Below are 13,119 nucleotides of genomic sequence, written 5' to 3' on the forward strand. Positions count from 1 at the left end.
CTGGGCAATCCCAAGGCCAGCAGCCTCCACGTCCCACGTGCCCACGCTGTCCGCACACACACACACGCACCCCTCTGTGTCCACTCCCAACCAGCTACAAGACTGAGGGAGACGGGGTCCAGCATTGTAGGGCAGCGGGTAAAGCCGCCATTGTTGGGGCCGGCGCTGGGGTGCAGCAGGTTAACTCCCTGGCCTGCAGTGCCGGCATCCCATATGGGCACCGGTTCGAGTCCCGGCTGCTCCACTTCCCATCCAGCTCTCTGCTATGTCCTGGGAAAGCAGTAGAAGATGGCCCAAGTGCTTGGGCCCCAGCACCCGCGTGGGAGACCCGGATGGAGCTCCTGGCTCCTGGCTTTAGCCTGGCCCAGCCCTGGCTGTTGTGGCCATCCAGAGAGCGAACTAGCAAATGGAAGATCTCTTTCTCAATGTGTGTGTGCATCTCTCTCTCTGTAACTCTGCCTTTCAAATAAATAAAAATAAATCTTACAAATAAAATAAGAGACTGAGGGAGGGGAGCGCCACCCCGCTGGGAGCTGCCCGCTGGCCCGGGCGATGCAGGAAAGACGTGCAGAGCCGGAGGGCGGTCACCGGTGAGGAGGGACGCAGTTCCTCTCGTGTCAGCCCACAGACACAAACTAACCTCCTGTTTGCTGGTCAATTCTGCCTACCGGATCCCGGTGCATCCCACCTGGCGGCGTTCCCTTAACCTAGACTGCCCCCCAAGTTCGCTTCCGTGTGCCCCTCCCACGCAGACTGCAAACGCCGACCCAGGCTGCGCCGTCTCTCCGGAAGACACGCACACCCTGAAAGATCCGGAACACTCTGCGGTGGGTCAGCGAGCTCCGTGGTGGCAGGCAGTGTGGCCCACACCTATGGCCAGAAGCTCTTAGACCTGGTCTTAAACATCGAGGTGCCCAAGGGCCCTCACCCCAAACACCCTTGGTTCTTACGGCCCAGTGCACCCCATCCACTCAGGGGGAGTCAGCAATTACTCGCTGCATTGAGTTAATTCCCCAGACATGCTGAGTCCAGCTTCGGCCACACTTCCCATGCTGGCAGCAAACTCCTCTGCAACCTTCAAAGCCCACCCTAAGATGTCCGGGCCTCACCTGCCCCGCACTGCACACTCTGTGGTTCTCTGGTGCTTTCCAATCACCTACCCAGCTAGGCTGGGAGTTCCTGGGAGGCCGGGGCCCGGGTCACGCCCGGCATCCACGCCTGGCCAGGAGTCAGAGGCCCGACGCCTGCGGACAGGGGCTGCCGGCAGCAGGATGGCGCCTCTTCCGTCACCTCCAGCTCTGTGTCCCCGGGGAGCGTGCACACCAGTGTGGTGGGAGGACAGGGACCGGCACACGACCTTGGATGGGTCACTAACCCCCCCACCGGCCACTGGCTTCCCGGGCCTGCAGCAATCAAGCAGGCGCCAGGCACGGGATGGGTCACTCTCTCCAGGGAGGAACCAGACAGGGAGTGGGCAGAGCCTATTTAACACCGCCCATCCCACCGAGCAAGCGCAGGAGATGTTTCTGGCACCCCCTCCCCAGTTTACCAATCCCACCATCCCACCACCCACGAGTCTCAGCCTGGAACCCACTCCCCACGCCGGGGCTCAGTGCCCATGCCCTAGCCCCCAGGGTCATCTCCCCAAAGTGGGAAAGAGAACTCGCGGGCTGGCGCAGCCCCGCCCATCAAGGCACCCCACCCCCACCCCCTACCAGATGCAGCCCTCGACCTTGGGCCTCCAGGGTCACGAGCCCACAGACACCCCTTTTCCTCATAGCTTTACAAAAGCCCCCTGCCCACCAAGCATGTTGCCAATGCCCACGCCGCTGCCCTGCCTCTCTGAGACGTGGGCTCTGCTGCTGTGTCGCCCGGATCTGCGGGCTCCAGGCGGAAGGGGCGGCCAGCGGCCCCGGTCCTGCCTTGCGGCCTTGGTTCTCGCTTGGGGATGCCATTTTGTTTAATGTTTATTTAGTCACGTGTTCAAAATCCACGGTGAGGGGGCCGGTGCTGTGGTGTGGCAGGTAAAGCCGACACCTGCAACACCGGCATCCCATATATATATACCATATATACCATAAAGGCACTGGTTCAAGTCCTGGCTGCTCCACTTCCCATCCAGCTCTCTGCTGTGGCCTGGGAGAGCAGTAGAAGATGGCCCAAGTCCTGGGGCCCCTGCACCCGTGTGGGAGACCTGGAAGAAGCTCCTGGCTCCTGGCTTCAGATCAGCCCAGCTCCAGCCACTGTAGCCATTTGGGGAGTGAAGCAGCAGATGGAGGATCTCTCTCTCTCTCTCTCTCTCTCTCTCTCTCTCTCTCTCTCCTCTCTCTCTCTCCTCTCTCTCTCTCCCCCTCCCTCTGTAACTCTGCCTTTCAAATAAATAAAATTTTTTAAAAATCCAGAGTGAGAGAGAGAGCAGTCTTCCGTCTGCTGGTTCACGCCCCAGATGGCCACAACAGCCAGCGCCAGGAGCGCCATCGGGGTCTCCCATGTGGGTGGCAGGGCCCAAGGACTGGGGCCATCTGCTACTGCTTCCCAGTGCACTGTCAGGGAGCCAGATAGGAAGTAGAGCGGCCGGGCCTCAAACCGGCATGCCCACAGGTAACGCTGGTGTCAGAGGCCACAGTTGGACCCCCAGGGACCCCTTCCTCCCTAAACCAGCCTCTTCCTGGAGGCCCGGCTCTAACCCGTCCCCACGCCAGCCGCGCCTCCCCGAGCTCGGGCCTGGGGGGCAACGGATCGTGCTAGAAGAAAGGGGTGCAGCCTCGGCCCCCCCCACCCCGCCCTGAGGAGACGACAGAGCAGAGCAGAGCAGGGGCTGGCCCACAGCAGCGAGGGGCAGGACCGCGCCGGCCCCCCAGCCCCGGGCTGCTCCTCCCAGGATCCCCAGGGCTGTTTGCGCAGGCCCCTGAGTCCCAGGGCAGACTGAAGTCAGAACCGGCAGAGGGCGGGGCCCAGACACCTGCCCTGTGGACAGGAGAAGGAGCAAGCGCACTGCACAGCTGGACACAGCTGCCCATCTGTGTGTGCACTTTTTTTTTTTTTTTTGACAGGCAGAGTGGACAGTGAGAGAGAGAGACAGAGCGAAAGGTCTTCCTTTGCTGTTGGTTCACCCTCCAATGGCTGCCGTGGCCAGCACACTGTGGCAGGCGCACCGCACTGATCCGAAGGCAGGAGCCAGGTGCTTCTCCTGGTCTCCCATGCAAGTGCAGGGCCCAAGCACTTGGGCCATCCTCCACTGCACTCCTGGGCTGCAGCAGAGAGCTGGCCTGGAAGAGGGGCAACCGGGACAGAATCCGGCCCCCCGACCGGGACTAGAACCCGGTGTGCCAGCGCCGCAAGGCGGAGGATTAGCCTAGTGAGCCGCGGCGCCGGCCACAATCATTACTTTAAAAAAAAAAAAAGTCAGGGCTGGTGTTTTGCCACAGGTTAGGCTACCTTAGCATCAGTATCCCATTCCAGAGCGCCAGTTCAAATCCCAGCCACTGTGCTTGCAGTCTGCCCCTGCTAACGCGCCTGGGGAAGCAGCAGCAGACGGTCCCTGTGCCTGGGCCCTGCACCCCGGTGGGAGACCCGGATGGAGCTCCAGGCTCCTGGCTTCAGCCCGGCTCAGCCCTGACCATTGTGGCCACGTAGGGAGTGAGAGAGTGGGTGGAAAATCCGTCTCCCTCTCTGTCTCTCTGTGGGTGGATGTGTGTGGGCTCCATGCAAGCACAAGCCCTGGTGGGATTTGAGCGTCCGGGGACTCCAGCACCCTCAGGGGGGCCCGTGGACACTGAAGGGCAGCGGTGCCCGCTCGTTGGGCCGGCCACAGAGAAGGCTGACGGCCTGGGGATGGAGCGACGGCTCTGACGTCCGTGCTGTGGCTTTCAGGGCGGTACCAGGGCACGGGAAGCAGATCCCTGAGGCCAGAGAGAGGTGCTGAGCCCAAGACAAGGGCGTGCCCCCCGCCATCCTGCTGGGAACCTCTGGCCTCGCTGGCCTCCACACCCCTCCCCGGCACTGTCCGCTAGGCCTTTTTCCTCTTTTAAGACTTTATGTATTTATTTGAAAAGCAGTCGGGACTGGGTCTGTGGCTTCGTGGGTAAAGCTCCCACCTGAAGCGTTGGCTGCCAGTTCAAGTCCCGGCTGCTCCTCTTCCGATCCAGCCCCCTGCTAATGTGTCTGGGAAAGCAGCAGAAGGTGGCCCAAGTGCTTGGGCCCTGCACCCATCTGGGGGACCCGGAAGAAACTCCTGGCTTTGGACCAGCCCAGCTCTGGCCATTGTGGCCATTTGAGGAATGAACCAGTGGACGGAAGATCTCTCTCTCCCTGTCACTCTGCCTTTCACATAAGCAAATAAATCTTCAAAAAATAAAAAAATAAATCTTTAAAAAAAAAAACAGCCTGTCACCTGGTTACCTCCTCATTGGCTCCTGGTCCCCCCCCCACCCCGAATGAGCCTGCAGCGCCCCAGCCCCACTCTGCACGATCAGTGCCCGGAGACTGGTGGATGCCACGTCTGTGTCCCCCAGCCCTCCGAGCCCCCACGTTTCTGTGCCCTCTGACCCCGGCCCATGCCTGGCACCCGCGCATCTGCAGCCTGCAGAGCGATTGTGTCACACAGCTCCCGCAGGCTGTGACACGTGGCGCCGTTCCAGGGACCGTGTCTAACACTGCCGTCTGACTGGCACGGGAGCCACGAGCCTGCAGGCAACCTGTGTGGAAGACGGCAGGGGCCAGGAGCCACACTGGCCGGCGTCCCGTGCTGCTCCTTGTCTTTACGCGAAGGCCTCCTCCGGCTTCAGTCACCCTTTTGTAAAACATGGACGATCCCAGGACCAACCACCAGTCCAGAGAGCTGCCACTGGGGGGTAGCAGAAAGCGGTATTAGGGTGCACAGAGGGGCCGGCGCCGCGGCTCACTAGGCTAATCCTCCGTCTGCGGCGCCGGCACACCGGGTTCTAGTCCCGGTCGGGGGGCCGGATTCTGTCCCGGTTGCCCCTCTTCCAGGCCAGCTCTGTGCTGTGGCCAGGGAGTGCAGTGGAGGATGGCCCAGGTGCTTGGGCCCTGCACCCCATGGGAGACCAGGATAAGTACCTGGTTCCTGGCTCCTGCCATCAGATCAGCACGGTGCACCGGCCATTGGAGGGTGAACCAAAGGGGAAAGGAAGACCTTTCTCTCTGTCTCTCTCTCTCACTGTCCACTCTGCCTGTCAAAAAATAAATAAATAAATAAAATAAATCTGGGGAGGGGGACCTGCGGACGCCTTGATTCATGACCTCAGGGCCGCCCCCGGCTGGGACATTTCTGTGGTGGGAAGCCACTCCATGGGTAGCAATTCATACAGCAGTCCGGAGGAACAAACCACGCCTCGTGCTCGGCCAGGGGCCCGCTCAAGGCCCCGGGGTCGCGGCCGCCCTCTGCGGACCCCACAGGCTGCGCTGCCGCCGGCGTCCTCCCAGGACCCCGCGGCTTCCACAGAGCTCGGCCCCGGAGTCCCAGCACCTGACCCACGCCGCTCCTTGCAAAAGGCACCCAGTGAGGAAAACAAACGCTGGCAGGCCCGTTCTAAAAATAGCGCGGCGAGCGGCGGGGGTCACTGGGGGACAGAGGGACAGCGCCACTGCCGGAGCTGGCGGCTGGTTGTACTCATCCTTCACGCTTTCTCCGCACTCGCCTGAGGTCTCCACTTCGGGGAGGGGGGGTGCTTTTATTTATTTGAAAGGCGGCCACAAAGAGATCGTCCACCTGCTGGGTCACTCCCCAAACGCCCCCAGCAGCCAGGGCCGGGCCAGGGGGAAGCCGGGAGCCAGGAGCTCCATCCGGGTCTCCCACGTGGGCGGTAGGGGCACAGGCACTTCCGCCTCCCAGGTGCGCATGCGCAGGGAGCTGGCCTGGAAGCGGAGCCGGCGCGCGGGTATCCCAGTGGGCAGCCTACCTCTGCCTCCGCCTCCTACCCACTTTTGACATCGGATTATGTGTGACTGATCGTTGTTGCCCCTGAGCTGTTTGAGTTCCTTAAACACTCCTTATCAGATGCACACTTTGCAAATACCTTCTCCTGTTCTGTTCACTGTCTCTTCATTCTCGATGGTTTCCCTCACTGTGTTTCAGTTTGAAACGAAGCCTTTTGCAGTCAAGACTTTGGGGATGCAATAAGCATTTAAAAAAAAACGCTTGTGCGCAAAATCCAGACAAGCCAGCGTTCTGATCCACCCCGTGACCCCGTCCCCCTGCCACACCGCCGAAACAGATGGGCACAAACTGAACCGCGTCACGTGGGAAGAAGTCTGACCCGGGTGGGACGTTGCCAGCAGCCGGCGCTAGCGCGTGGGACATCCAGGATAAACCAGAAAATCCGAAACCAGCTCTGAGCGGATTTCTCGTCAGTATCAACCTCATTTTTCATTCGGTAGAAAAGCGCTAAGCGGTTCTTCCCGCCAGTACTTATCCAGCAACCGCGTTCTGAAACCACAGCACCTCCCCTCTCCCCACGAGAGCCCAGGGTGCACCCTGTCTCCCTTAAAAAAAAAAAAAAAAAAAGCGGGGGCGCCGGTGCTGTGGCGTAGCAGGTAAAGCCACTGCCTGCAGTGCCGGCATCCCACATGGGCACCAGTGTGAGTCCCGGCTGCTCCACTTCCGACCCAGCTCTCTGCTAGTGCACCTGGGAAAGCAGAGAAGGTGGTCCAGGTGCCTGGGCCCCTGCACCCACGCGGGAGACCCGGATGGGGCTCCTGGCTCCTGGCTTCAGCCTGGCCAGCCCCAGCTGTTGCAGCCATCTGGGGGAGTGAACCAGAGGATTCACCCCCAAGCCTCAAGAGAAGGAACGCGAATGCTTCTAGAACTGTAGTTTGAGTGTAGAAGGCAAACAGCAGTCTGAGGTCCAGTAGCCACCCTGGGACCCAGAACACCCAAGTGGGTGCCGGAAGTCGGAAGCGGCCTTTTCCCCACCGGAGGAGACAGGCCGGGGTACGTGGTACCAGCCCAGCTGGCCACGGGGCAGGAAACCGGACTTTGAGCTTCACCCAGACCCACAGGCCCGAGAAGCTGGACCACTGACAAGGACACGGCCTCTGCCTGGGCCACTCGGGGGAAGTCCCCACAGACAGACCAGATCTCCATGACAAGAGCCTCCGACGGGTCTATGGGCGGCTGGAGCCCACACCCGCTCCCTGCTTCGGGCTGACGGGCCAATCTACCGACTCATTTGCAACATGGTTTATAAAAGCAAAAACGGGTGCAGGAAGGGCCAGCACTGTGGCGCAGCAGGTTAAGCCGCCACCCTCTGCAGGGCCGGCATCCCCTATGGGCAGCAGTTCAAAGCCCGGCTGCTCCACTTCTGCTCCAGCTCCCTATGAATGGCCTGGGAAAGGCAGGGAAAGAGGCCCCCGCCATCTGCATCAGGAGACCTGGATGAAGCCGCTGGCTTCGGCCTGTCGGCCCCAGCTGCTGCGGCTACCTAGGGAGTGAAACGATGCGTCTCAGTCTCTCCCTCTAACTCTGGCTTTCAGAATAAATAAATAAATAGGAGCCAGTGCTGTGGTGTGGATAGTTAAGCCTCTGCCTGCGGCACCAGCATCCCATGGGGGCACCGGTTCGAGTCCCGGCTGCTCCACTTCCAATCCAGCTCTCTGCTGTGGCCTGGGACGCAGTGGAGGATGGCCCAAGTCCTCCCACGTGGGAGACCTGGAAGAAGCTCCTGGCTCCTGGCTTTGGACTGGCCCAGCTCTGGCCATTGCAGCCATTTGGGGAGTGAACCAGCAGATGGAGGACCTCTCGCTCTGCCTCTCCCATTCAAATAAATAAGTAAAATATTTTTAAAAATAAATCTTTAAAAAAGAATAAGTAAAAGGGTTGGGGATATATAACCTCTCATAATAACCTACAAATTATCAATAGCAGGTGCACCCTGACAGGTGCACACTTGGGGTGCAGATAGGGGGAGATAAGTTTGGCTTTTACTATATGGCCCTTTTAAAAAATATTTATCTATTTCAAAAGCAGAATTACAGAGAGAGGAGGAGAGACAGAGAGATTGATCTTCCATATGTTGGCTTTAAAAAAAAAAAGATTTATTTATTTAAAAGGCAGAGCTACAGACAGTGAGAGGTCTTCCATTCATTAGTTCACTCCCAAAATGGTTGCAATGGCTGAAGCTGCGCCGATCCAAAGCCAGGATCCAGGAGCTTCTTCCGGGTCTCCCACGCGGGTGCAGGGGCCCAAGCACTTGGGCCCTCACCTGCTGCTTTCCCAGGCCACAGCAGAGAGCTGGATCGGAAGAGGAGCAGCCGGGACTCGAACCTGTGCCCATATGGGATGCTGGCGCTTCAGGCCAGGGCATTAACCTGCTGCACCACAGCACTGGCTCCAAATAAATGAATCTTAAAGGAAATAAAAGTTCACAGAAAATGGGTTAAAAGATGTTTATTTTGGTGCAAAAAATTTTCACATCCATGCATAATACACACTTTCCGTGACTTATTTCAAGACTCCTCATGCAAATGGCTTCAAAAACCTGCACCGAAATTGATCTTTCAACTCCATTTCCAAGAACTTCTGGAAGTCCCCTGGTACGGGTACACGCAGAATACATACATGCACAATGCCTACATACGTGTGCAGTACACGCCTACACGCACAGACACACCCATGTTTTAAACGTCCAGTTTTTGAAGTTGGGCAGAACCCCCCCCCAGCCCCCAGCCCCCAGCCCCCAGCCCCAGGCTTCTGGGCCACTGAGGTGACCTCCGGAACATTCTAGCACTAATTCTGCAGAGAGAGACAGGAGGTGGATCAGAGGCCCCACGCCAGCCGTCCAGGAAACAACAGCCAAACCACCGGCCTCCTCCCAGGCGGCCCAAGAGAACTGTTCCAGAAGGAGCCCCGACCGCAGCGGCTGCAGCCTGAGCCCGGGGCTCCGCCAGGGACGGGGAGCGACAGCCCGGCCCCTCCCGCGCCGGCCAGCGGCGCACAGCTGTCCGCCCGTCCACCCGCCCGCGCCCTGCGGCGTCCCCGCCCCGGGGCTGCGAGACACCGGCTCGGGGGCCGCCCCTTCCAGCTAAGCCTTTCCGGGCTCAAAGTCACGACTCCCGGGGACAGCTCGGGGTGGGGGCTGCGGGGCGGGTTTCCCTGCAACCCCAGCGCTCAGACACGGGGGGGGGGGGTAATAAATAAATAAATAAATAAGTGGGGGGAGGTCGGCAGAGGAGGGGGCGGCGCCGCGCAGCCTGCAGCCCTCCCAGGGCTTTGGGTGTGCGGCGGCGGTTCCCATTTCGGCTCGGGCTCTGGGGATTATCCTCAGAGTCCGGAAATCACTTTATTGATTGTCAAACGCTGTTGCACATTACCAGATAAAACTCGAGTGGGGTTTTGTTTGGGGAGTGCAGGGGGCCTCGGGCTATGGGGCGGGGGGAGGAGCGGGGCAAAAGCAGGTGCCAAGGTGGGCGCGGAGTGTGGGGGGAGAGCGCAGCAGGGCAGGTGTGGGGCCGCTGGGGGCATAGGGCAGGTGCATGGGTGGGGGAGTCCTCGCGGGCGGCCACCCGGGCTGTCACCGGGGCGGGCACGGATCCGTAGGAGGCCGCGGGAACAGGTCCAGGTGAGTGAGGGGTCATCGGTTCAGGTGTGGAGGTGGGGGACGGGGGAGGGGGCGGGGAGGGGAACACAGCGCCCCCCCCCCGTATGTGAGTGTCAGCCTCGGGTGATGGGGGTGTCCATGAGTGCGGGCCCGGGGTTAGGGGTGTGTGTGGGGGGTGGGGGTCAGCCCCAACCGTGCGGGCCGCCGTGGGTGGGGGGATGTGTCAGCGGCGTCTGAGGGGGGATGTAGAGGAGAGGGATGCTGCGTGAGGCATGCCTGGGCTACGGCTGCGGACCACCCCCCCAGGGGTCGCCAGATACGGAGTGCGGGGGCCAGAGGACGCGGGGAGAGGGGTCCCTGCCCCCGCGACGCTGCTGTCACGCCCCGTCTCGGCCGCTGCCGCCCCGGAGCCCATGACAGAACCCGTGACCCGCCGCAACTCGGGCCGACGGCGCAGATCCCCCCGACGCCCGCGCCGCGCCGCGACCCCCGCGTCCCCCTCACCTGCCCGGCGCGTCGCCGCCGCCGCCGCCGCCGCCTCCAGCCACCACAGCCCCGCCTCGCGCACCCCCGGCGCGCGCCACGGGAGGGGTCCACGCCGCGAGCCGATTGGCTGCGCTCTGACCAATCAGCGCTGGAGACGGGAAGGATTGGTGGCCACAACCCAGACGGGCAGCCTCTGCGGCCAACGGCAGAGAGGTAGAGGCGGGGCTAGTAGGAGAGGTTCTAGGTCCCTCGATGTTTCCCCGGGGTGCGAGGTCCTGGGAGGCAAAGACCTGGAGGCAGGCGAGGATTGGAGCTCGGGTGGAAAACGGGCAACCCTATCAGCCAATCGCTGGGTAGCAGGGGCGGGGCTCGAAGGAAGCTGGCGCGACTGGCGGGACTGAGGCGAGCGGAACGGAGGGAGTAGCCTGGAGGGCCCCCGTGATTGGTTGCGCTGCCGAAGACGGGCAGGCGCTGAGGCTAATCGCAGCAGCCGTGGGCGGTTAGCCACCAGGCAGGGCTGGAGCGCGCAAGGTGCAGTTTGGCCCTTTAGCGCAGCGCCAAGACGTGGCCTCGGGCGCCCCGCGCGGAGTCCCAGGGAGGTTCCAGGGAGGAGTGTGCCCTTTAGCCTCCAGGCGCGGAAGCGAGGCCTCCAAGTCCGGGCGTGAACTTGGCCCATCACGGCTGAAGAATTCGTGGATGACTTTCCACCCCCACCCTCCCAGGTGACACAGAGCAGAAACTCGTGAGAGGTCACCACGGGCCTCCCGCCGCAGCTCAGAGGGTGCGGAATATGTGTGTGACTTCTCTGCGCTTCCTCCATAGTCAGGCTCATTGCCACAATCCCATGAGGCCAAAGGAACCATTGGCCACTCCCCAAATGACCCCAACTGCCGGGGCTGGGCCAGGCCAGAACCAGGAGCCAGGAACTTCTTCCGGGTCTCCCACGTGGCTGCAGGGGCCCAAGCACTTGGGCCATCCTCTGCTGCTTTTCCCAGGCGCAGTAGCAGGGAGCCGGGTCTCAAGTGGAGCAACCGGGATTCGAACTGGTGCCCATATGGCGATGCCAGGACTGCAGGCTGGAGGCTTAGCCTTCTGTCCCAACAGCGCTGGCCCCTGGCCTACCTTGTACAGGGGCCAGGGCACAGCGAGGCCAAGCTTCTTGCGCAAGGTCACACGGGGCATTTCGGTAGCCAAATGCAGGCATGCATTCAGCCTCCATGGGGGGGTAGGAGGGCAGACCGTCCCGGGTGTACCTGCTCACTCTACAACCTTGGACCAGTTTCTGCATTTGGAAAGCAGGATGGCCATTCTGACTGGCTTGATCAGATTCTGACTGGCTTGATCAGATTCTGACTGGCTTGGGTCTGCCCGCCTGGGGAGTGGGATGGGGTGGGGTGGGCTCTGGCTTTGGTCTTCCTCAACAGGTCCCTGCCAGTGTGTGACCCTCCCCGCCCCTCTGCGTAGTGCCGGTTCCTGGTGGGGCTTTGCAAGAGGACTGGCATTCGGTGCTGAGCCACGTGGTCCTAGTCCCCCTTCGGCCCCTTGGAGAAGAGGAAGTAAGGTGAGGTCCACACCCATGGGGTGTCGGGTCCCCGCGGGGTCAGGAGTTTCTCCAGCCTCACTTCCGGCTGGACGTGAGGGTGCCCATTTTGCAGGTAGGAAAACGGAGTGTCTCGTGGCGACTTCCGTGGTGGAAGCGCCGCGGGCTGGGTTGGGGTCCCTGCTCTTGGTTACCCAGTGGCCATGGGCATCCAGCACGGGACTCAGAATCCCCGCCTTGGTTTCCTGGCCATCTCTCCGGGTTGATAGGAGCCTTCACAAAACAGAAGCAAAGCATTGACACCGTGGGAGGGCGCCCTGCCCAGCAGTTAAGTCGTCGGTTAGGGTGCCTACATCCCAAGTCCCAGGAACTGGGTTCAAGTCCCCGCTTCATGCTAACGCAGACCTGGGGAGGCTCAAACAGCTGGGCCCCTGCCACCCACGTGGGAGACCTGGATGGAGTTCCTGGCTCCTGGCTTCAGCCTGGCCACTGTGGGAATTTGGGGAGGGAACCAGCGCTCCCTCTCCCTCTCCCTCCTCTCCCTCTCCCTCTCCCTCTCCCTCTCCCTCCTCTCCCTCTCCCTCTTCCTCTCTCTCCTCTCCCTCTCCTTCTCCTTCCTCTCCCTCTCCCTCCTCTCCCTCTTCCTCTCTCTCCTCTCCCTCTCTCTCCTCTCCCTCTCCCTCCTCTCCTCTCCCTCCTCTCCCTCTCCCTCCTCTTCCTCTCTCTCCTCTCCTTCTTCCTCCTCTCCCTCTCCCTCCTCTCCCTCTCCCTCCTCTCCCTCCTCTCCCTCTCCCTCCTCTCCCTCCTCTCCCTCTCCCTCTCCCTCTCCCTCCTCTCCCTCTCCCTCCTCTCCCTCTCCCTCTTCCTCTCTCTCCTCTCCCTCTCCCTCTTCCTCTCTCTCCTCTCCCTCTCCCTCTTCCTCTCTCTCCTCTCCCTCTCCCTCTCCCTCTTCCTCTCTCTCCTCTCCCTCTCCCTCTTCCTCTCTCTCCTCTCCCTCTCCCTCTCCCTCCTCTCCCTCTCCCATAAATTTTGAAAATCTTGACAACGGCTTGGTTGGCAGTTAAGTGCCTGACGGATGACAGCTCCCCCCTGAGCCCGTTTCTCCGTGAAGGGCCCCTTCCTAGACACAGATCAACGGCAGGCGCGCGTGGCCGCCCACAGATACAGCGGTTGATGCTGGAGGAGCCCCCACCGGAGGGTTCTGGGAGGGAGGTGCTCCTGGTAGCACCTGCTGCGGTCCCAGGGACAGTGCCAACTGAGGCAAGGGTCAGGCAGCGGCCCAGCGCCGGGCTGCCTCTCCCGATGGTGCCAGAGGCGCTGGCTGGGCTCCGGCTTCTGCCCGCCTGTCAACAGGCTGGCACCGGCCAGCCTCCCAGCCGCCTGCCAACAATGGCGGGCGATGCTTCTTGGCTACAGCGAGGGAACACCCCCCGCCGTGGGCATGGGATGCAGGCCCTCCTGCCCCGGCCCCCTCGGCTTGGACGAGACACTGCCACTGCCTCCCAGGAACCCCAGAAAGCATGTGACATGGCGGGG

General features: G+C 61.5%; 1 protein-coding gene across 1 annotated transcript in view; it reads right to left on the reverse strand.

The window, feature by feature from the left end:
• Window positions 1-10,169, reverse strand: part of SLC25A42 (solute carrier family 25 member 42) — a 30,061-nt gene extending 19,892 nt beyond the window's left edge. The window contains exon 1 of the mRNA XM_070059055.2: window positions 10,062-10,169. The gene's annotated coding sequence lies outside the window, so the exon portion shown is untranslated. The remainder of the gene's footprint in view (window positions 1-10,061) is intronic.
• Between the last annotated feature and the right edge of the window lie 2,950 nt (window positions 10,170-13,119).

This window comes from Oryctolagus cuniculus, chromosome 16, assembly GCF_051225735.1.
Source record: "Oryctolagus cuniculus isolate XC-2025 breed Fujian yellow rabbit chromosome 16, ASM5122573v1, whole genome shotgun sequence".
Lineage (NCBI taxonomy): Eukaryota > Metazoa > Chordata > Mammalia > Lagomorpha > Leporidae > Oryctolagus > Oryctolagus cuniculus.